Source organism: Canis aureus, chromosome 38, assembly GCF_053574225.1.
Source record: "Canis aureus isolate CA01 chromosome 38, VMU_Caureus_v.1.0, whole genome shotgun sequence".
NCBI classification, from domain to species: domain Eukaryota; kingdom Metazoa; phylum Chordata; class Mammalia; order Carnivora; family Canidae; genus Canis; species Canis aureus.
Genome location: NC_135648.1, coordinates 91,195 through 115,440, shown reverse-complemented (window position 1 = coordinate 115,440; position 24,246 = coordinate 91,195). Strand labels below are relative to the sequence as shown.

Sequence of the window (24,246 nt, the reverse complement as noted above, 5' to 3'; positions counted from 1 at the left end):
TGTGAATGACGAATATAAGCATTTGAAAAATTTGATCTTAGGGAAAGCACATCTGAAAATTATCCTCAAGATGTTCCTTTCTGTATGTTATTACTGAAGAATTTCAGTGCAATTGAAGGCATCCAAACAGACCAACTGGTAGCCAAGTAATCCGTGTTTTCCTTCTATGGGAAATCCTACTGCCTGACCTCGCTGTTACAAGTTCATTAAAAAAACAAACAAAAAACCACTACCAACGACATCGGTGCTTGCTTCAGCAGCTCATACGCTAAAATTGGAACAATATGGAAAAGATCACGTGGCCCTGCGCACAGATGACACACGAATTCATGAAGCATCGCGGTTATTTATTTATTTTTGAGCAAGAGAGCGCGCGGGTGTGCACAGGAGCTGCGGGGCCAGGCTGGCACGGAGAGGAGGGAGGGAATCTCACGAGGGCTCCCTGCCCAGGCCCACGCGGGGCTCAGGCTCGTCACCCCGAGCCCAGGACCGGAGCTGACATCAACCGACTGAGCCCCCCAGGGGCCTCGAGCAGCCCAGATTGCTTTAAAAAATCATAAATAACAAAGCTACAGATTGATTTGAATTTTTAATTAGGCCTTTTGAATAACAAAAGCAATAGATGCTTCTTGAAACAAATCAAACAGTATAAGGACGAACAAGGGACACGGTGTCCAGACCCCACTCTGCGCTCCAGGACACGGCGAAGGCCAGAGCCTGGCTCCGCACCCGCATCCACGTCCGGGAGCTTCTCACTTTCCTGGCCTTTGTCCCCAGAATCCTGGCGCCACCGCCCGGCACAGATGCAAGGACAGGGCCCAGACGCCACACAACGGCCTCCACCCTCCATCGTCTCCCCGCCCTCACCGACCTGGGCCTCCCCCGCAGCCGCTTCGGCACCAAACACCCCGAGAGCGCGAGGCAGGGCAGGAGCACCACTCTCTAAATGCATCCGGACGGGGGAAGGCTGCCCTCCGCGCCCCCGACCCCAACGTGTTGAACGTGTGGCCCAGGTAAGTCTGCACCGCAAGACGCCAACTCTCTACAACTTGCTGCGAAGCCTGGTTACAAGGGAGACACCTGGACAGAGGGCCGGATAGCCCAGGCTCTCTCTCCAGTGTCGACATGAAAGGCCAGTGTGACCCCGAGAAGCTACATCATTACTTGGAGGCCCATTTCCGCCTCTAAATAATGAGTCGCTTCAACTAGATAACTCTGGTCCTTTCACACCGAAATCAAGGATCCTACACTGTTCAGCGAACGCTGGCTTTATGACACCCCAGAGAGCACAATTCACTAAAAGAACCTCTGTGTAACTCCCACAAAGGGTTTGCTCACAAACTAACAGTGCAAACAATATTAAATAAAAAATATTTTAACCGCTCAAGAAAGCAAACCATGGGGACGCCTGGGTGGCTCAGCGGTTTAGCATCTGCCTTCAGCCCAGGTCATGACCCCGGGGTCCCGGGATTGAGTCCAACATCGAGCTCCCTACACGGAGCCTGCTTCTCCCTCTGCCTGGGTCTCTGCCTCTCTCTCTCTCTCTCTCTCTCTGTCTCTTATGAATAAATAAATAAAATCTTAAAAAAAAAAAAGAATGCAAACTGTGTATGTACTTCTATAAGAACATTATAATTACCTATTTATGACTTATATGCCAATCATAACTACAATGGTCATTTTATTGAAGCAGCATGACTAAAAATCTCACATTATTTTATGTTTGGCTCAGTTCGAATGGTTACAGATCTTGAAAATACTAAAATTAATTTTAAAACAATGTGGTAAGTGTTGAATGGCTATTAGGAACCTGGCTCTATTTCCACCTCAGCCATTCAGTTTCCAGGTTAAGTTGCTTCACTTACAAAATTAAAAAGTACCCCCAGAGCTGTAGGGTTGACTCACTCATTAAATGGGTCTTCATCAAGCGTGTGCAGTGTGCCGGGCAGACACTGCACTGTTCCAGGGCTACAGCTGTGGGGAGGACACCAGGCCCCCCACCGCTGGGACAGCACACGGCACACACCTACAGTTCTGCACACTGCATTCTTTTCTTTTTTTTTTTTTTTTTTTTAGCTTTTATTTATTTATTCATGGGAGATACACAGAGAGAGGCAGAGACACAGGCAGGGGGAGAAGCAGGCTCCCTGCAGGGAGCCCAAGCAGGAATCGATCCCGGGACCCTGGGGTCACCTGAGTTGAAGGCAGACGCTCGCCCGCTGAGCCCCCCAGGGGCCCCTCCACACTGTTTTCTAATTCAAACTGGCCCTCTCTAGAATTGGACTTGACTCAGTTAAATTTAATATATTTCTGTTAAAAGATTCATGTGTCATTTTTTACCAATATTCCGCTGTGTTGTTTTTGTTGTTGTTTGAGAGGGCGCAAGTACACGAGTGGGGGGTGGGGGCTGAGACAGTCCTGGGCAGGCTCCACGCCCAGCACCAGGCTCCCCGACCCCCGGCCTCAGCCTCACAAACCCGAGATCACGACCTGAGCCAGAATCAAGAGCCTCGTGCCCAAACGACTGAGCCACCAGCTGCCCGTTTGCGATTCTTGAAAACTGAAAAGAAAGTAAGTGTCTACTTCAATTGGTGGAGAGACTTGGCTCGCTGCAAAGTTACAGGAAAGGGTGACCCAAGTTACTTCACATCCACGCATATCCTTTAGCTCATGAAATGAAAACGTACCTGCAGCTTCATGTGCTTGAGGTTTGTCTCACTCAGAAACACACGAAACAGAGGAAGTGCAACCCAGCCCCAGGCACCTCTCAGGCCCCGTCCTCCTGTGAGAGAAGGGGGTGAAGCCAAAGCCGTGGCTCACAGAGCGGAGGGCGTGCCTGAGAGCGAGGGCGCCAACAGCCTGGAGAGACCCCCGCTGCCCCTCTGCTCCCCCGACTTTAACCTCCTCCAAGTATTCCTGAAACAACAATTTTTGGGATTTCAGCTTTGTAAGTTTACATAGACACAGAAATCCAGGGGCGCCGGGGGGCTCAGCAGACTGAACGTCCGACTCCTGGTTTCCACTCAGGTTGTGATCTCAGGGTCGTGAGATCGAGTCCTGCGACAGGCTCCCCATTCCGCGTGGAGCCGCCTTCTCCCCTTCTGCCTCCCCCCGGCTCGCATGCACGCTCTTTCTCGCTCTCTCAAATTAAGAAAACAAACCCAAGAAACCTTACTTCCAAAATCTAATCTTAGAAAACACTCTGTAAAGTACTTAATTTTTCTTTAAATAAGGAGACTTTAACATAAGTCTTTAAGTGTCTTGACTTTTGTTAGTTTTAAAAGATGCAGACTCCTGGCACTCCCTCCGTTTAAGCAGGAGGACAAAGTGTTTCTGTAAAGGGTCACAGAGACCCTGTTGGAAGAAAACTTCTTTAAAACAAAAAATAATCAATTCCCAGCCAGCTGTAGGAAGAACCTTCCCAAACACAAAGCTAACCCCCTTGTTTCCTTCCTGGTTTCTGCTAGGATGACTCACTAGAAATCACGTCGCGTGCTGTCCTGAAGTTACAATGCATATGAGAGGTTTAATATCTTTCAGGTAAACAGAAAAAGCAAACACAGAAAAGGATAAAGGAGTTTTTCAAACAAGTTTCTAGGGATAAAGTAAGAGTCCGCGAGCAAGGAGTTGTTGGTTTTAATTATATCAAGAGAAAAATAGACATTTCCTGAGGTTTAGAAAAAAAATCCACTTTGAGAGAGAACATGATTAACGGCTGTCCTAAACTGTAAATCTACAACCTTCGAGGGCATAGGTGAATGAAACCCTACTGTTTTCCCCCAGATTACTCATGGTTAATACAACTGGCAAGGAGTCTGAAGGTTGTCAGGAATTTCTAATCACTTGCTCCCAAGTTATCTTCAAGCATTCTTTCTCATAGCAGCTTAATAACAAGCAGCAGGGACATGGAAATTCCTTCTGTCTGACAGCGGGGGTGTAAGAACAGAATTCAGATGAAGAACTTCTTTCACGTCGCCAGAGCTTACAAATGTGAAAAATGTGCCAGACTCTGCAAGCTACAATTTCTGTAATTAGAAAAATGGAAACCTTTTCAATGGTGCTGCCCAAACCTGAGGTGTTTTTTTTTTTTTCAGACAAATGAACAGTAATTTTATTTTTATGTATGACTTTCTCTTACTGGAAAATGACTATTCCTATTGATTAATTTCTCTGGATTTTAGCTTTAAATGGCAAAAAACAAGAGCACTTGAGGTGCCTGGGTGGTGCAGCCAGTTAAGTGTCCAACTGCTGGTTTCAGCTCAGGTCATGATCTCTGGGTGATGAGACACAGCCCCGTGCTGTGCGCGGCCCACGGCTCACGGTCGACTGCACATTCTATTTCCCTCTCCCCCTGCCCCTCCCACTTGTGCTCACTCTAACTAAATAAGTCTTAAAGATAAAAATAAACAAATTAAAAAAAAAAAACAGGAATCATCACATGGATATATATGAACCCATTATATGGAATCCTATCTTATCTGGTTTGAAAATAAAATAGGAAGATAAGGGGATCCCTGGGTGGCGCAGCGGTTTAGCGCCTTCCTTTGGCCCAGGGCACGATCCTAGAGTCCCGGGATCGAGTCCTGCGTCGGGCTCCTGGCATGGAGCCTGCTTCTCCCTCTGCCTGTGTCTCTGCCTCTCTCTCTCTCTCTCTCTCTCTGTCTATCATAAATAAATAAATAAATCTAAAAAAAATAGGAGGATATTAGAGAGGAAAGAACTACACATTCAACAAAATTTTATTTAACATCCACCTCTCGCCAGATATTGGTCACAGCTGTGAGGATACATACGGAGAGGACACCACAACTATTATATTTACTCACTGGTTCACCCAAATCCTGAAGCCGTGGATTTACACCCAGGACCAAGGCTTGGACATGGTGGCAGGGGCTCCAACAGCAGCGCGGAACAAGGCTCCTCCCTGTGGGGTCCCAAGCATGACAACACTGGAGTGAATCCTGGGCGGCTAGATGGGAAGGGGGTGCTGTGGACGGCCCGCTGGGCATGGACGGGCACACTCACGCACAGACACGTATTCCCTGGCTCAGCCTGAGAGCCCGACACGAACAGGGTCTAGAGCTAACAGCGTATTAGTACCCGCGTGCACACCAAACACCCAGATCTTGCTTGTAAAATACCATTCTCCACACAGAGCAATCAAGGCAGAGTCTAGGGCTGTGCCAAAGAAGGCGCATGAAGATCTTGGAACATCTTGTTTCACCAGAAAGTAAGAATTTCTCAAAAAATGGCGGAGACCTACCCCAAGGCCAGGGGAGCAGTGAGTAGGTAAAGACTCCCAGAGACCAGTGCTGGCAGAACTCCGGCATCAAAACAATTAATGATGGTGACGAATATAATTCCTTGAATAAAGTAAGAATCTGTGAGCTTGAACTAATAACAGGAGTTTTAAAAATGAAGACAGGGAAGCTCTTTCTTGACCAATAAATATGGGACGCAGGAGGATGAAGGCTACAGCCATCGAGTGAAAGTTTGCTGAGGAACAAGATATTTACAGTCTCGAAGCATCTCCCCACAAATTATGTATTAGTCACAAAGGGAAAACAGTGACTTTACAGTGGAGAAACCGGGCGACACGGCCTAACCGACTGGGAGAGCGTGGCATCTGTACTCCTATCGTGTACCTGCCGGCGTGAGCTCCGGGGAGGGCACGACACCCCGTCCCCTTTCCTGCCCAAACTAGCAAACCTCACTCTCACCAGGACACAGTAGACAAACCCAAGCTGAGGCTGTCCAACAAAATAGTTGACCTCTGCTCTTCAAAATACGCTGATTAAGATCAAGAAAGTAAAGGACTCAAGAGCCGCCCTACATTTAATTAAAGGAGGACACGAACTTACGTTGAGCATGTGGCCTGGGCCGGACGGTGGACAGGAGAGCAGCAGCGGTACAGACCCGGACTGCAGGGTAGCCCACGGCGCTGATCACGGTCACAAACGGCGCCTGGCACACTGGAAGGGGACCCAGGAGTTCCCGGGGCTCCCAGTTCGAAATTAGGTCCAAAATAAAAGTTATAGGGGCCTCTGGGGGGGCTGAGCGGGTGGGCATCTGCCTTCAGCTCGGGTTGTGATCTTGGGGTCCTGGGATCGAGTCCCGCATGGGGCTTCCTGCCCCGTGGGGAGGCTGCTCCTCCCTCCGTCCCTCTCCCTCCCCATCTCTCTCTCTCTCTTTCTCTGTCTCCCATGAAGAAATAAGTAAAATCTTTTTTAAAATCATTAAAATCTCTTTAAAAATCTAGCTGTATTCTGTTGACCTTTAAACTATGAAAACATTTGGCATCCTGGATAAACGTGTGAGGACCGGGGTCCCGGCCACTGCACTCAGGCCGGCACTGTGAGCCGGGGCTCGTCGGGGTCACAGGCCTGCGGGGCCCGTCTGCGTGTGCTGCACGGGGAGTCCTGCCACACGGGCGCCCCGTTGGTCCCGGGGAGTCTGTCCTGTGCACGCAGCCGTCCGGGGCGTCCAATGGGAGTTCTCCTCCCTGGGATCGTCGCGGCTGTGTGCTCAGTCTCTGAAAAATTCAGCGTGGTGATGAAGTCAGGGCGGCTCCCCAAGCGTTAGTGACTCGAGCGCACTTCGTCAGGGGTCCTTTGGGGGTGTCCACGCCTGCCTCTTGCTCTCTCGACTTCCAGCGAACACCTGCGGGCCCCTGCTCCCCAGACGTCGCCCAGTCCCGTCACCTGTAGGCCCTGGTCGTCACCCTACTGTTCTTTCCAAGTTCACACACCACAGGATGATTCGCCTGATGCTTATCAACAACACTTGGTATTAGGAAAGCCACACATCCTGAGTTCTCTGCTAACATTATCCTAATATAGATCATGTTACAACAAAAATATTTTTAAAGCAAAGATTCTGCTTCTCAAGAGGTAGATTTATTTATTTTTAGGAATGTTTATAGTAGATCTACTCGTTATAGTAGATAGTTTATAGTAGTTTATAGTAGGTTTTCCCTTCTACTATAGCAAGGAAATGTTCACGTCCTTCACAGTATGTTTTCCTTGTGAGGCATTGTGGCCGCATTAAAAGAGAGTGGTAATAAGATGACTTTAGGGGCGCCTGGTTGGCTCAGTCGGTAGAGCATATGGCTCTTGACCTTCGGGGTGTGAGTTCGAGCCCCACATTGGCTGTACGGATTACTTAAAAAAATAGAATCTTAAAAAACAAAGATAATTTTATATTTTGTTTTTCTGAAAGGCTGAGCAACCCTTTCAAGCCAGGGATGTCCTCAAAGGTAGGACATGGATCTATGTTCTGTTCATCTCTGTTCACTGTGTGACATCTATGGTCTTTACTGTCAACCGAATGGCTACATTCATGAGTGGATTAACTGTAGTGTTTTGTTTGTTCTGACTTTTAAGTTTTATTTATTTTTTGAAGATTTTATTTATTCATGAGAGACACACACAGAGAGAGAGGCAGAGACACAGGCAGAGGGAGAAGCAGGCTCCATGCAGGGAGCCCGACTCAGGACTTGATCCCAGGACCCTGGGGTCACAACCTGAGCCGAAGGCAGATGCTTAACTAACTGAGCCACCCAGGGGCCTTATTTGTTTTTATTTTGAGAGAGAGAGAGAGAGAGAGAGAGAGAGAATGAGAGAGCTCACACACGGGCACAAGTAGGGGGAGGGAGAGAGAGGGCGAGAATCCCAAGCCAAATCCACACTGAGTACAGAGCCCGACGTGGGGCTCACTCTCACGACCCCGAGATCGTGACCTGAGCTAAAACCGAGTCAGATGCTTAAATGGCTGAGTCACCCTGCACCCCCCAGAACACAGCTGGATTTTTAAAAAGGGGAGAGGACAAAAAAAGATCTATAAGATAAACATTGATAGGCAAGTAGGTAGGCAGGTGGATTATTCTTAATCAATATATACTGTACCATTTGCTGAGCACCAAGTATGCCCGAGGCACTCTGTTTCTACCAGACCGTTGACCCTCTTTTATGCCGTTGTGCTTTTTTACAGATAAAAAGACTAAGACTCAGAGATCTTACGCCACTGGCTTAAAGTCCCAGAGCCAGCTGAGACAAAGCCAAAACTGCCTAATTCCAAATTCCACGTTTTTTATCCTACACACACCGTTTTTAAGTATCCATTAATACAGTTTAAAACATGAGATCAATACACCCTGATCTGATTTTAACAGAATGTTACGTGGCGAGAACATTTTGAATGTTTCCCAAAGTTCTATTATTTTTATAACAAGACTTGTAATAAACATTAAAACGTGCTATCCATCCAATTCAACATTCTGTCCCCAAACTACAAGTGGCATCAGTTGATACCATGTGGTAAGAAAGAGCTCCTTCCTATGACACCAGCTTTAAAAAGTTAGGGGCAAATCCCTAACAGCGCTCTTTTTCTCAAAGGCCCAGGCGCCCGCCAGCCCTGCACCGCTGGGAGTGTAGGTGCAAGCTCACACCCGCAGCAAAGCCCGGGCATCCGGGCAGGGAAGGCCCCCCTCCAGGCGCCGGAATCTCGGGCATGTCCTCTCTGCCTTCTCATGGGAAAAGGCAAACACTGCCTTTGGGTTCAGAAAAAGAAAATTAAAACCAGTGAGCAGCCATACCTGGATTAGTAATGAATGACAGCAACACAGCCGGGGAATTATTAGCTTCATCTGGCCCGGAAGGAGTGTCAGAGAAGGAATTTCTGGCTGCAGCTTTGCTATTTGCTGAGAATTTTGAAAATTAAGTACTGATCCCCTCAGAGTGGAATGCGCCTATGCGGATCACAGGGACGCGCTGGCAGCTGCAGCCAGGGGTCTGATGAGATCTCATAACGGACTGCACGTCGGAGTAAGGTTTGCAATGTTTCCATTTGAACTCAATAAAAAATAAATGACAGTCATGGCGCACAAAATATTCACACCCTGGAGCTGCCAAGCTAAATAATTTAGTATCTTTTTGTACAGAAAAGTCTTTTCCCCCCAGGACCTATTTTTCAAAATATTAAATGTTCTGTTAGCTCAGCCCTCCTGAAGCCAGCTGCATTCTGTTTTTGAAACTGGAGAGTGATGGTCTGCCTCTCCCGTAATTGGGGAAAAATACCAGTCGCATTAGGTAGGAAGCGTTCAAATCACATTCCCTTACAGCGTATAAATGACGGTATTCTTAGCATTACGCACAACCTGGGAGAGTCCAAAGATCTTCAAGAGGCGGGGAGTAAAGGTCTTCTGAGATTTAAAAAGGAAGCATTTCACACTACAAAATTAAGCTAGTTCATTCTTTACATTTTGTTCCATTGAGCATGGAAAGCACTCGGCAACAAAGCAAGGTTAACGGCGAAACTCCGACCGGCCTGGTGTCGGTAACAAAGACTTGGCCAACAGAGGCAGCCCGCGCCGGGCACCCACCTGCCGGCACCTAGTGGCCACCTGCACGTGCCAGTCTTGCAAAGGGTGAGACAGGGTTGGATAAAACCTGCTGCTTTCCCAAGAGTCCAGAGCGTCCAATACTTCTGTATATATTGTTAGGAAGGGTGACACAGCTTTTCCTTTAGTTAGAAAACTGAAGAAAGGGCATCTGAGAGGCCTTTCCGACGACCGAGAATGCCGCAAGGCACCCTCCGCCGCGGGTCTCCCTTACCTCGCCTCCAGCGCCGAAGCCAACCGTTAGTTAGCTCCTTTCGCCTCCTTTCCGTGGAACAGCAGAGGACGGTGGAGGTGAGCAGGTCCTGGGGCTCCTGGTCCCGACGGGGCTCTTCGGGGGCTGCTGTGCTCGCCCTAACGCAGGAAGGGCGGGGACAAAGAAGCCAGAATTTGTCCACTGCTGTCGAGTTGTTTGTTTGGCCTTGTGTCAGCTCCCGAGTTAAGGGAGTGCGACGGGCAGAGGCCCCCCCACCCCGTGTCTGCAAACCTCCCCCGCAGCCCCCGCCCCGAGGGTCCCCCGGGGCCCCCTCTCCCCCCAGACAAATCTGCAAACGCTGTACACTGGACCACCTCCGTCCCCCAGGACAGACAGGGCCGTCGGGGCGCTGCAGCAGCCACTGTCCTGCTCCCCAGACTGTGCTCACTGGAAGAGCTCGGCGCCCGTCTATCCCCCAGGGCTCAGCTCTCCTGTAAGCAGAGCGTCAGCCGCACCCGCAGCAGCACCCGCACCCCTGGAGGGGAAGCAGAGCAAAACGGTGAGCTGAGCACCTAGGCCTGACCGCGGGCTCCTCTTCCGAGGAGCGACAGGGAAGGCGCCGGAGCTCACGCCTTAGCCCCGGAGGGGCCCAGACATAGCCTTGCTGGGCGCCGGGGGTGGGGAATGGGGCGTGGGCCTGCACCTGCCCCGCGGGGCGCCCGCTGCCTCCTTTCTCCACCGCCGCAAACCGCGGCCTGACACCAGCCTGACATTGCCTTCATCACTAAGACGCAGAAGACACATTCACCCTCGAGGCTAGAGAGGGGCTCCACGTGAACACGGGGGCATCCCAAGGCAGAAACTGCCCTCGGCCGGGGCCTGTTCACCCGGACTGCACGTAGCACACATGCACACGCACACGCATGCACACACACACGCACGCGCACACACCAGGACCTCCGTGCCCGCTCACCATCACACCCACACCGGCCCTGTGACGACGCTCTGCTGGCTCAGCCCCGCACTCTGAGCCACGGTCGATCATCAGCATTTTTTTAAAAAGTGGGAGTGAGGGGTTCGCGTTGGTTACTTAGATTTGATGACATCCCAGGAGAATTAAGACCCTCAGAAACGGGCATTTTGTTTTTGAGGCCAGAGTTATCAGTGCAGAGACGAACGCAGCAGCCAATTCCAAGGAGAACGTTTCTGCTCTAGCCCCTGACACCCGCCAGGTGCGGAGGCCCTGGCACCGCGGGAGGCGCGACTCCCCAGGCTATCAAGACGATTCACGGGAATGAGGATTCTAGTCCAGAAAATAACTTGGGCTCCTTGACCAACTAGAAAAAAACTATAGTTAAAAGTCTACATTACTGTTTTGTTATACTTGACCTGCCCGCCTTCAAAGCCTTACAAGAAACCCCAGATGCCATCAATCTGACATATTTTTCTAATGAATTTATAACTGATTCCAAAAACAATGTTCTTCCACTGGACAGTCAGCCTCAAAAACACTGAATGCCTTTGTTTCTGAGTTGGGAAAAATACAATTAACATGAGAATACCTACGTTGTTTTAAATGGAGCCGACCATTGGTTAGAAATATTTGAAATATGGAAAATAACTATAGACTGCATGTTACAAGCCTAAGCGCACTACGGTTTTTAAAAGCAAAGCTTTTACCCTCCCATGCTGAGGCACGCACAGGAATGTAATAATTAATGAATTGCTGGGGAACAGTCAAGTCCCTTTAGACTGCTATGGAGAAGTTCCGTCCCCCCTGAGGGCCACCCTGCTGCAGACAGTTCCCCCGACACCCGAAGGGCAGATGGAAGCCGCCCAATGAGTCATCTGGGAGCGAGGACATCGTCAACCCAGAGAACCCAGGAAACCCTCTGAAACTGGAAGAACTATGGAAGCTTCTCCACACAGCCTTGTGTACGATTCCAGGGTGGTGCGGCCCTTGGAAGGCACCCCAGGATCAGGCTAGATCCGGGCCAGGTCCCCTGAAGGAAGAGCAAAGCACAGCCCCCGGCCAGTCAAAGGACAGGAACTGGGAAACCTAGAATCCAGCCTCGGGGTAAAGTGGGAAACAGAAGAGGGAGAGAGGGAAACTGAGCGGGTGGGACTGAAGGGGGGAAGACAAGAACATGGAGAGGGAGGAGGAGGGGGGAGGGGAAGGGAGGGGAGGGGGAGGAGGAAGGAGGGAAGAAGGGGGAGGAGGATCACTTGAGGCCGCCGCCTGCTGCTCGGGTGCACAGGACCCACCGCGTGTCTCTCCTGGATGCGCCCAGGCCGCTCCCACCAGCACACGGGACATGCATCTTGCCCACGTCCCGAAGGCACGGAAAGGGGCAGGGACCATGGCATGGTTTCCCGGGGACCAAGCCAGCCTCCACCCTGCCCAGCAGGGCCGTCATCCCCACCCTCCTGGCCTCACTCCTCCTGGGGGTGATGCTTTAATGTCACTGGCCCTAGAGTACAGGCTCTTCCCGGGGACGCAGGGTCCCCGAACCTCCACTACGCTGTGGTCAGGACGGGCAGGTCAGGGCTTCCTCTGCCTCCAGCTGCGCGGAGATGTGATCCACAGGTAACCTCTGTGTCGCGATGTTCGTTCCAACCCAACTGGTACTTCTTTCTGGCCTTTTAATTTTTGAAAATTTCATAATTCCACTGGATAAAATGCTCTGTACGTATTAGGTATAATAAAACATGTACTAGAAATAAGACCTGTGACTGCGCACGCACAGGGAGCCCGTGCCACCGGGCGGCCCCAGGATCCAGACCGGCGGCTGCTGCCGGTAGTGTCACTTCCCACAGCACTGTCCTGGGGCAACTGCTGCCCGAGACTTGGGGCTGGTGTCAACTGACCTTGAAAAGTCGACATCATACAGACAGGGTCACCGGTCTCGGCACCGTGGTGGCGCAGACGGCCCTTTCTGCGCGCGAACCAGGGTTACAGGGAACGCCACTCTCCCTCCCCAGTTTCAGTAACTGGCATTTCTCACATGGTTACCAAACAAAAAACTGGAATGGGGGTTTCACAGCTGGCGGTGTACCCTTGATACCGTGTTTCTCGTTTACAAGAGAATGGCTCAAAAATCATCCTGTCATAGGTGTGGAACATACAGAGAACAGACTCTTAGGATTTTAAAATGCATTATTTTGATCTTAAACACAAATTACTTATGTGATTTTAGTCACAGAACTAGAAGCAGCAGAGGAAATATTAGAGGAAGGTACAGAAATGGCCATTATTCTGCTAATATGTGGGTTATACGCATTCACTATTCAGGATTGAACATGGATTATATGGAGTTGATGTTTTTAAAAGCAGAAAATATACTAAAGAAGCATTCCCGAAATGTGCCTTTTTGCCATCTCCGAGATTGGCAATGCATAGGGATTTGGGTGTGGGGGGAGACACGTAAGTACTCCAGAGATGCAGTTCATGGGAAGCTGGCCCAAAACAGTATTTAAGGGGCACCCGGGTGGCTCAGTGGAGCGTCGGCCTCTTGGTTTCAGCTCAGGTCGTGATCTCAGGGTGGCAGGATTGGCCCGTGCTGGGCTCTGCACTCAGCAGAGAGTCTGCTAGAGACCCTCTCTTCCTCTGCCCCGCCCCCCATGCTCGCGCGCTCGCTCGTGCGTGCTCGTTCACTCTTGCAAATAAATAAATCTTTTTTTAAAAAACCACTATTTAGGTATTCTCATCTTCCCATCCTTTGTTTAGGGAAATGGCTCAGCGCAGTTCCAAAATAAATATTTCCGTATCAGGGCAGCCCGGGGGCGGGGGGGCTCAGCGGTTTAGCGCCGCCTTCAGCCCAGGGCCTGATCCTGGAGTCGCGGTATCGAGTCCCGCATCGGGCTCCCTGCATGGAGCCTGCTTCTCCCGCTGCCTGTGTCTCTGCCTCTCTCTCTCTCTCTCTCTCTCTGTGTGTCTCTCATGAATAAATTAAAAAAATATTTACGTATCAGGGAAGACAAATGAAAATACTGTATGTCAGCATTTTCATCTTTATATTTATTTGTTCAGATGTCAGTTTCCCCAGCTAGACTGCAGGCCGCTGCCTGGCACCCGCGGTGCTGGACAAACCCTGCTATGGGACCTAGGATGTAACCTACAGCACCTAAGTGTAAATAATCGAGCTTCGCCTAACCTTGGTTGTGTTTTTTAAAGTAATTCATCTGACTATAAGGAATAGGAGTTCTTGTCATCCCAAAGCATAGTTTCTCATTTTTGTAAATGAGAAGTTCTGAGTTTTTATGGAAAGAGATGCCAGTACTTCTTAAAATACTTTTTACTTTTTTTTGCAGTTTATTCTTCTACTGTTTCAATATCTGATTCCTTCTCCACTGAGATGCTGATAACAACGCGTAGTACGTGCTGACTGCAGTAGACGGCCGCCTCTAACCTCCTTACTGCGGTGTAATCGCCATACACTACATCAGCATCAGGTGTAGAACACAATTAGATATTTGTCTATATTGTGAAATGATCACCACAGTAAGCCTAGGTGACTGACCATACATGGTTACAAAATGTTTTTCTTGTGATGAGAACTTGATTTATTTTCTTAGCAACTTTCAAATATGCACTACGGCGGCACTAACCGTGCTGCACATCACATCCTCATAAGTAGTTTATTTTGTAACTGGAAGTTTGTTCCTTTTATCCCTCTTCACCCACTTCCCCCACCCCCTGCCTCTGGCAACCATCAACCTGCTCTCTGTTTCTAGGTGCTTGGTTTTTGTCTCTGAGGTTCCACATATAAGTAAGATCACACGGTATTTGTCTTTCTCGTGAGACTTACGTCACACTTGGCAGGACACTCTCAGGGCCCATCCATGTGTTGCAAACGGCAAGGTCTCACTGTTGTTTATGACTGAGCAATATTCCACTGTGTGCATTTCACATCTTTTTACCCATTACTAATCATTTGACATGCTTTTCTCCTGCAATGCTCACAATGAGCCTGTGAGGTGAGGTCCCAGTACCGGACATACAGTGGAAGAAACAGACAAATGGAACATAGGAATACAGAAGAAGAACGATGTAAAACAGAATCCAGTGGAGATGGCATTGCAACTCAGAAGGGGAAAGAAAGACCAGTGAACACCCATGTTGGGGTACCCGGCTATCCACTTGGACACATTACGTACAATTAGATCCTAAAACACCCCCAACTACATTTCAGGTGGATTAAAGATTCAAATGTCAAAAATAAAACAAAAGGCTTACATAAAGAGTACTACAATCACTTTTAGGAACTTAGCTGGTGACAGGAAAGAAACAGAGAGAAAGAGAAATTGATGAAATTGACTATTTTCAAGTTTAAAATTCTATCCGGCCCCTCTTTCCCTCAGTTCTTCCCCCCGGCAGAGTAATGGGCCAAGATTCAGTCCTTCCCCTTCTCACCTCTCCCTTCTCTTCCCTTTTCCCTGTCCCCTGGGCTGGGGCATGGCTGCTGGGAGAGGGGAGCCCACAGGTCCTGGAGCAAGAATCTGACTAATTATGGGCAGAAGATTTGTACGTTTAAGGGGTTCGAGCAAATAAATAAAATACTGAGGTTAAAGAAGAAGGCCCTATCACTGGAATACAACTGGAGGGTATTTATACAGATGAACAGATGCAGAAATACACGGAGATAGGTATGCCATGTGTACTCGCACACACACACTTATGTATGACTCCCAAAGTCAGCCCACTGGCTGGAGCTAAAAGCAATGAGGACACCGAGTGTCTAGATCTTTGTTTCAAACACCATTCTCCACGAGGAAGAACCAGAGCTCCTTGGAGAAATGATTAGGAACACGGCTCGGGCAGGCAAAGGACAAGATGAGCCCAGAACAGCTCTTTGTGATGGGATTAAGAAAGTGCTCAAACAATCACAGGGATATGTCACCAAGATGCAGGACTCAGCTTGGAGCAATGACATGGGCACCACAGTAAATGCGGATGGAGCAGCCAGGCACATGGGAGCAGAGTGACACCATGACACATGCACGTGTTGGACAAAGGAAGGGACATCCTTGTTAGTGGTGATAAAAATAAGAGAGAAATACAGTAGAAACTACTTTGGTGGCTTTAAGTATATATGTATGTATGCATGGATGGATGGATGGATGGACGAATGGATGGATATGTATGTATTTGGTGGCTTCTTTCTTATTTAGTGGCTTTCTTTCCTTTTTGGCAGCTTTGTTTGGTGGCTCTGTTTATTTATTAATTTGGTGGCTCTATCTAGCTGTTTCTAAAACTCCAGAGGTTTGGCTTCTCAAAAAATGCAGGCTTTTGTTTTACTTTGTGGCCGAACTTTAGATGGGGCATCTGTTCTCTAGTTAGGCATGCTCTGCGTGCTTTCTCTCTATGACATTAAGGCTGAGTTTTTTTTTTTTAAGATTTTATTTTATTTATTCATGAGAGACACAGAGAGAGAAAGGCAGAGACACAGAGGGAGGACTCTCCCTGGGGGAGCCCGATGAGGGACTTCAGGATCACGCCCTGAGCCACGAGCAGATACCCAACCGCTGAGCCCCCCAGGCGTCCCAAGGCTGAGTATTAGTTGACATTTGTTCCTGCATTCAGATACTGTTTTCTTTATGGTTAAGACAAAAGTTAGGCACCTGGGTGGTGCTGACAGTTAAGTGTCCGACTCTTGGTTTTGGCTCAGGTCATGACCTCAGGGTCCTGAGATCGAGCTCCACATCAGGCTCCATGCTCAGCAGGGAGCCTCTTGAGATTCTCTCTCTCCCCCTCTCCCTCCCACTCATACTCTCTCTCTCTAAAATAAATAAATAAATCTTAAGAAAAAAAGACAAAAGTGAGATGTTTCACATCTCCCTGGCTCTGCCATTTATGAGCTGTATGAAAGTGTCCAAGTTAATAATCCTTCTCGTTTAGTTGTCGTCTTGAAAACGGATGGTAATAGTGTCTGTGTGAGTTTTGTGAGGATTAAATGAGTTTATATTAAATACCTAGAACATTGCTAGGTGCATAGTAAGCAATACTTAAGCTTTAAATGCTATCACTATTATTATTGTGGAATCTTCCTCCTAGAAAGCCGGAAGTGAGCAGTGAATTATAAAGCCCATATTCCCCATGCAGTTCATGCTCACTCCTCACCCAACTCCTTTTCTCCCTAAGACACCATCAAACCTGTCCTGTCCCCGGCTCCCCCACTCGCCTGCTGCTGTCAGCTCACACCAGCTATCTTTTCTCTCCTCACTGCAGTCTCCAAACTGCCACTAAAGTTGTCTCCATGTGCAAACATTTCCAGTAGGTTTTACTGACTACACACAATAAAAATACACACTCAATACTCAAAATGGATTCTAATAAAAATAAAACCTAAAAGTGAAAGCTAAAACAATATACAATTTCCAAAAGGGGATTTCTCCACGAAGATCTTGTGAGAGAGCACGCTAGAGGACGAGGTGAAAGGAGCAGAAATGGCAGGGTCTCAGAGACTGCTGACATTCAGGGATGTGGCCATAGAATTCTCTCAGGAGGAGTGAACATGGCTGAACCACACTCAGCGGAAACTCTACAGGGATGTGATGTTAGCGAACTACGGACACCTCCTCTTCTTGGGTCTCATTGTGTCAAAGCCAGATCTGGTCTCCTTTTTGGAGCAAAAGACAGAGACTTGGAGTGTGAAGAGAAAGAAGAGAGTAACCATCCATCCAGAATTCCTACCTAAATTAATGCCATGGGGGAGCTTTATTTAGACCTTAGAACTTGAAGCCTATAATAAATTCTCAATTTTTACAAAAAAAAAAAAAAATTCCAAAAGGAAATCTAGGAGGAAATCTTCGAGACCATAGGCTGAGTAAAGATTTCTCACTCAAAGCACAAACCATGTAAGAATCATTGATAAACTAACCATCATCAAAATGAAGATTTATACCCTAAAAAAACTTTATCAGGAAAATTAAAACGCAAGCAATAGGCTGAAGAAAATATTCACGATACAAACATTTAACACGGGCCTTAAGTCCAGAACACGTAAATGACTTTTATAGTTCAATAACAAGTAGAAAATCCAATTTCAAAATGGGCAAAAGATTTAAATAGACATTTTGCCAAAAAAAGGTATATGGATGGAAAACAAGCACATGAAAAGCCAAAACTTTAAAGCAAATAAGATGCCTTTACACACACATCCACCTGAAGTCTAAAATTAAAGAGACTAACAACATGGAGTGTGGATGAGGATGTGGAGCATTTGGAACTTTCGCGTGTTGTTGGTGGGAACGAGAAACAGTACAACTCTGAGAACTGTTTCACAGTTTCTCATATAGCTCAACGTAAGTTTACCATAAGATAATGCAATTCCATTCCTGAATATTTTTTTAAAGATTTTATTTACTTATTCATGAGAGACACAGAGAGAGAGTCAGAGACACAGGCAGAGGGAGAAGCAGGCTCCATGCAGGGAGCCCGACGTGGGACACAATCCCAGGACCTTGAGGTCACAACCTGGACTGAAGGCGGCACTAAACCGCTGAGCCACCTGGGCTGCCCTCCATTCCTGAATATTAATAAGATAGATGTGAAGACATGTTTCGACACAAACACTTGTATGTTAACGTTCATAGGAGACTTACTTACAATAACAAACAAACAAACAAGCAAACAAACAACTGGAAGCAACCCCAAAGTCCACCAATAGACAAATGGATAAATGCACTGTGGTGTAACCATACAACAGTTAGCAATAGAAGGAAAAAAACTACTCATCGTGCAACATGAATGAATTTCAGAAACATGCTGAGCAAAAGCAGGCAAACACCAAACAGGACAAACCGCATGATACCAGCCGCATGAGTTCAAGAGTGGGTTAGCTCGCCCACAGTGACAAGCTGACCAGGGCCTGAGGCTTGGGGGGGGAGCAGAGCCAGGAGTGCAAGGCCATCGGGAGCTTCCCTGGTGATGGACGTGCGCTGTATCTGGACTGTGCTGGTGCTACGGGCTGTAGAGATGTGCCAAACACCTAAAACTGCACACTTACAATGGGTACGTTTCATCACACATAAATTATATATCAATAAAGTTACTTTTATTAGAAAGCTAAATTGAGGGACTCAGAAATGTTCGTTTCACACTGGTTACCAAGGTTACACATGTTTCTGACTTTTCCCCAGTCCCCTTAAGCTTTCAGGGTGGAGATATCTGGTCTTCTGCAAAACACATTTTAGTTGTATGCATCGCTGGTTCTCTTTCATGAGAATCATCCTGCTGCCACTTACTACACATCTGTTGAATGAATGATCTCCAAGCTGTGTTGTTAAATAGGGAAGAGGCCACATGACGCTGTTAGTGGCGTGGTACGGTTAGGGTAATAGATTGAAAAATAGACTATATGCACATATCACATACACATTGTATGTGGATCAAACCTCAGGAAGGATACTGAAGACCTGGTGTCAACTGTCCCTTCTAAGACCGGGCAAGGCTAGAGAGATAATTACACTTAGACCTTCTGAATGTTTTACCACATGCAAAGAGCATCTATCGTAAAGAATTATCTGAAATAGATAAGCTATTACCCATAAAACACAGTGCTTTTCATCATAATTAGATGGGATCAACTTGAGGGCAGCCCAGGTGGCTCAGCGGTTTAGCGCCACCTTCAGCCCAGGGCCTGATCTGGTGACCTGGGATGGAGTCCTGCATCGAGCTCCCTGCATGGAGTCTCCAGGATCACACCCTGGGCTGCAGGCGGCGCTAAACCGCTGCACCACTCAGGCTGCTGGAAAATACTTTCCAAACAGATCTACTACCTTTCTTCTTCCTAATGAACACCCACAGCTCTTACTCTCCATGTAAGTCATACCAGCTAGAACAGGTTAAAAAAAAAAAGCAGTAGGCAATACTTGCCTAAAACAAGAAACTCAAGAAACAATAAAAAATTACAGAAGTACCACTAGAATGATTACAGAAATTACTCCAACCTATTTGGAGTTAATGACATTTTATTCTTTATGAGCAACATTCTATAATGTGGATCTGGACCAAAATAAAATAAACCAAAACAAATTAAAAGTGTTATTAAATTAAAATTTTTAATTTTGTTTTTAACTGAATTGAATTTTTTCAAAATTAAAAATTAAACTGGTAGGAAACCAATATTTAGAATATATATTCAAAGTATCCTACAAGTGGAACTTAATAAATTTACATTTTTTAAGTAAAAATAGCAGTTATTCAATAAAGGACATTGACTGCAGAGAATTCAGTTTCATTGTAAATTATTCTGAATATTGGAGCATGTCAAATGATTCATACATTTCCAAATCCTATACCTAAAAACATACTTCCACCCCAAAGTATGTATTTTATGGAGGGGAAAAAAGTAAAGAGTAAGGCTTCAGAATTCTCTCTCAATAGCACTATTATTAAACTGTCTGGTTCAAGTCCAGATAAAACCAAAATATACAAACACACACACAAAAACAAATCAATTCACAGTCAATTCAATACAGTCAATAATGCAAAACAACTTAAACATATTGTTCAGATAACCAGAAACTCGCCAAGAGCTGGGTTAAGAAATGTTTCCAGTGCTAATGTGTGTAACATTGCAGATCTACATGTTTCAAAAATACTCATTGAAAACACATCTAACAGTTATGTACTTTTAAGTCTTTTATCTTTCATTGAGAAATTACACAAATTCAAACAATTTTAAATAAAAAATACTTACCCTAGGATCAAAAAAGAAAAGAGTCCCTTCAAAGAATAGTGTCTGTGGTTAAAAGTCAAAACACACGTAAACCACTAGATTGTATTTACTGTCAATCTAATCATTCTGTCTTCCATTTCTTTCTTATTTATTTATTTATTTATTTATTTATTTATTTATTTATTTTGCTTTAGGATGCCAAATGGAGTGCAGAATCAATTTCAAGTGCACATCTAATGTTAGTAATATTTCTGCCTTTCTTTGACAGTTACCTCAAGCAAAGTAAGTTAGGTTTGAGTATTCAAAGAAATACCTGTTTGCCAAACTCTTTTGCTGGGCCAAAAACAAACAGTAAGGTATCTGAATTAAGAATTTACCTTTTTAATCACTAGATTACAAAAAACATTATTTTACCTTAATAGATGAATACATGCCAGTTTTCTTGAAATGTACCATATCCCATTTTTAGTCAGGTCAATGAGCTATGAACCCTAAATGTTGAGTCTGAAGCTTTAATTGCTGACCAGTGATTCTCATCCTTTATATTCAAAACACCTCTTTTTGTGGTCTATAACTAAAATAAAGCAATCATCAACACATTGGGGAGTTTTTCGGAACTCTGCTTCACAATATCTTAAATTACTCACTTAGAAACACTGTTATCAATACAAATCCCATTGTAATTGTTCCATTCTGCTTCCTTGCCACAAGGCACAGTGACACATAATGTATTTTTTGCATTCTAAAAAACTCAATGTCTTACTTAGAAACAGCTTTGAAAGTTGGCTCATGGCCTGGTTGTAATTGATACCTTTCTAGCAAAGTTACACTAACTTCAAAATACTCTGGGATCAACCATTAAGATGTTTTTGTTTCGGTTACAACACTAATGAGCTCCAAATGTTAGAATTTGTTTTAACGATCTAATGCATCAAGGATTTGCTTAAAAGGAAAAGCTAGATCAGCTATCCATTGTATAATGAAAGGCAGATTAGTCAGTGCTGATACAGATAATGCTTCAAGATTTAATACTTGCAGTGCAGAATCAAGCATATAAAAGTTAAATTCAGAAAGCCTGCTCACTTAGCCATCAGAGTTTTTCCCCGTGAAAATACCAAACTCCTGCTCTTGAAAGCCTCTTCCCTTCATTCTTTGCATAAGCCACTCAAGCTTCGCCCTGATGTCCCCATTCTTATAAAAGTGGTGACACTCCAGGCTTTACTATCCTTTCTCACAGCACAAAGGAATATAAAGTACCAAAGAAGCGAAAAGCAATCAATTAAAGGAAATCTCAATGTTTCAGGTTGATTAAAGCCTGGTAAGAACTGCTGATATGACAAGATTTTAGAAACAAATGTGTGTATGCTAATTTGAAAAACACAAAAACAAAGAGTAGAGATTGGACTGTTCTGGATATATTCTAGAGATAAAGACTTCCCGTGTAAGAAGGCAGCCGGTTAAGGACGGCCGCATTCCGCGGGGGTCCTTCCTAGCCACGAGCATCCTTCGCCAGGGAGGGGCACACAAGGATGTCCAGCGGCCACCGTGACAGTGGTACCCGCGCCCGTCGTTGCTGCTGCTTCTGCTCCTTTTGAGGCCGACTCTCCTGTGGACTGGCCCCTGCTTTCCCACCTCCTCCACGTCCAACCACCACAATTAACTTCATCTTTCATTTCCAGCATCTTTTCATCTTTCTCAGCATCTCCTCACTGTTCTTTTTCTTGTTCTTTCATTCTGTGGTGACTTAATACTTCTTCATATTCGATCTGGACTTCTCAACAAACAGATGCCTTTCCTTTTGGTTTAGTAATTATTAATCATTCCGTTTAGCTTTAATGGTCAAGTCTTGAGTTCTCATTTTTATCACTGCTCAAAATGTTTTTCCTCCTTCATCATTAGATAAGATCTCTCTTTTGCCTTATTTCCATGTTTCATTCTATTCTCAATTTGGATACAGCTCACTAAATAAGTAAGGCTTTATGAGATATGCCATATTAAGAATCTGTAAATTACTTTACGAGGAAATAATTTAGCAAGCAAATACGCAGGTAATAAAAGCTAAAGCCTACAAAAGAAATGCTTTAAAACAATCTCAGGTATTTCAGAAGTACTTATATATATTTGCTTTGCACCTGAACTAATTATAAATCACTGATATTTATTCTCTAAAGAATTTCCACCCAGAATCTTCAACGTGAGAATATTTTGTTAGCGTAATTTGAGATGAAGTGTTTACAGTGATAAAACTGCATTTCTTAAAACAAACAAACAAACAAAAAAAAAACATTCTTTTTTACATTATCTTGGATTTGTCTAACTTTCTGAATAGTTGGAATTAATCAGGCTTATCATTCTGACACTATACATTAAGTACAGAAATCAAATCTTTTGTAAATAACATGTCTATAAATGCAAGGAAGTATAGTATATAAATTCAAAGAAAATTCATTGCATCTTCAATTTCTAACAATTTCTAAGTGTTACTCCCTCAAATCGATTTATTAACTAGGGATGAAATAATAATAGATTTTGGATGGACCGTTATTCTGAAACCTCATTAAAATACTATATTGTTACACTGCTATACTGCACACCATTATTTCTCAAAGATCAGCCCGTGGAGCACAAAGGACATCAGACAACTAGCAGATATTATGGGGAAAAGGGGTTCTAGGTTCAAACAAATGTGGGAAATGTGGAGCTAAGCAAAGCTAACCAGTTTTTACCACTACAGGAGTCCTCAGTATTATTAACATCTTAATATATATACTGTAGCTCCTCAGCACGTGTGTTGACCCACGCACCTTACGTATGTTGGCAGGGGTGGTATTCATGCAACTGTTCCTCAGCTTATAATGACAAAACCGTACTGCAGCAGAGTATCCCCCAAAAGTAGTATCCCACAGAATATACTTTGGCAAATACCAAGATTTACAGAAAACAGTTATTATTGCTTGCTGGTTTTAATCTTTAACAAAAAGCAATTTCTACAAGATACTGTATTTGTAAAGGTACTGGTTACTGGGGAATGAGGGAAGGCATACATGTTAAAAACAGAAATAAAACAGTAGTACTTGAAAAGAAACAACACATGTAACCCTTCTCCTGTAACTGTATGTGAATTCAACAGATGATTCCTTTTGTTTTTATGACGGCACAGCGAATTTAGACATTGCATTTTTTAAAACTTCAGGCTAATGGGGACTTTAAACAACTAAAATGGTAATATCCCAAAGGCTTTTAAAGAAGGGCTGCATATAGCCGTGAAAAAACAAAAACAAAAACAAAAAACGTGAATTGATTTGTGTGATACCAAACTCAAACCAAAGTAGAGCGTGAATGTTCAGAGCACTCTCCTGGGTCACAGAATTAGGCAAGGAGCAGAGACACTCCAATTCCTCAGGTCCCAGAGCTATTAGCAGACCAACGGCATTCCTAGGTTCAATGCTCATCAGGTGCCTAGCACAGATGTCAAAAATAACAGCTAGATGCCTAAAAATCCAATCCTTTGATCCAATGACTCTCATTTCTTCTGACACCTCAAAGATGCTCCAGACAGAAAGAACACTTTACACCCCACACTCACACTCACCCACCGTTACATACTGAAATAATGCCCCACTTGCCACCAGCAGGAGCTGATCAATGTAACTCTTACAAGACATATTTCAAATACGCTTACTTAAATGTAGCTTTTTAAGTAACACAACATATTCATTATGTAGCTTGATGATAAAAGAGAAATATAGTGAATGATACTGTGAAAACATGCCTATTTTAGCAAAATTTTACTGTAAACAGTAAGAAAAGCCCCAGTGGTATGGACAGTCTTCTGGGGAGATGGAAATAGGTTTAGGGCTGGTATTTGTTAAAAACAAGAGTGTACCTACTGCGGTGGCAAAGCACAGACTCTCGAGCCCAGACACAGGGGCAAATCCCGCTGAGACACGTACTAGCTGGTAACTCTGAGCAAG

The 24,246-nt window shown here is 45.4% G+C and overlaps 1 protein-coding gene and 1 non-coding gene across 8 annotated transcripts in view; one reads left to right on the top strand and one right to left on the bottom strand.

Moving 5' to 3' along the window:
* Positions 1–24,246, bottom strand: part of DISP1 (dispatched RND transporter family member 1) — a 153,337-nt gene that overhangs the window by 84,478 nt on the left and 44,613 nt on the right. For 2 of the 7 annotated variants that reach the window (XM_077886565.1, XM_077886570.1), the window contains exon 3: positions 9,612–9,748. The exons of the other annotated variants lie outside the window; for them this stretch is intronic. The gene's annotated coding sequence lies outside the window, so the exon portion shown is untranslated. The remainder of the gene's footprint in view (positions 1–9,611; positions 9,749–24,246) is intronic. 7 annotated transcript variants of the gene reach the window in all.
* LOC144307474 (U6 spliceosomal RNA) lies at positions 245–349 on the top strand. Its single transcript, XR_013374350.1, has one exon. It is a non-coding gene; the product is annotated as a U6 spliceosomal RNA (small nuclear RNA).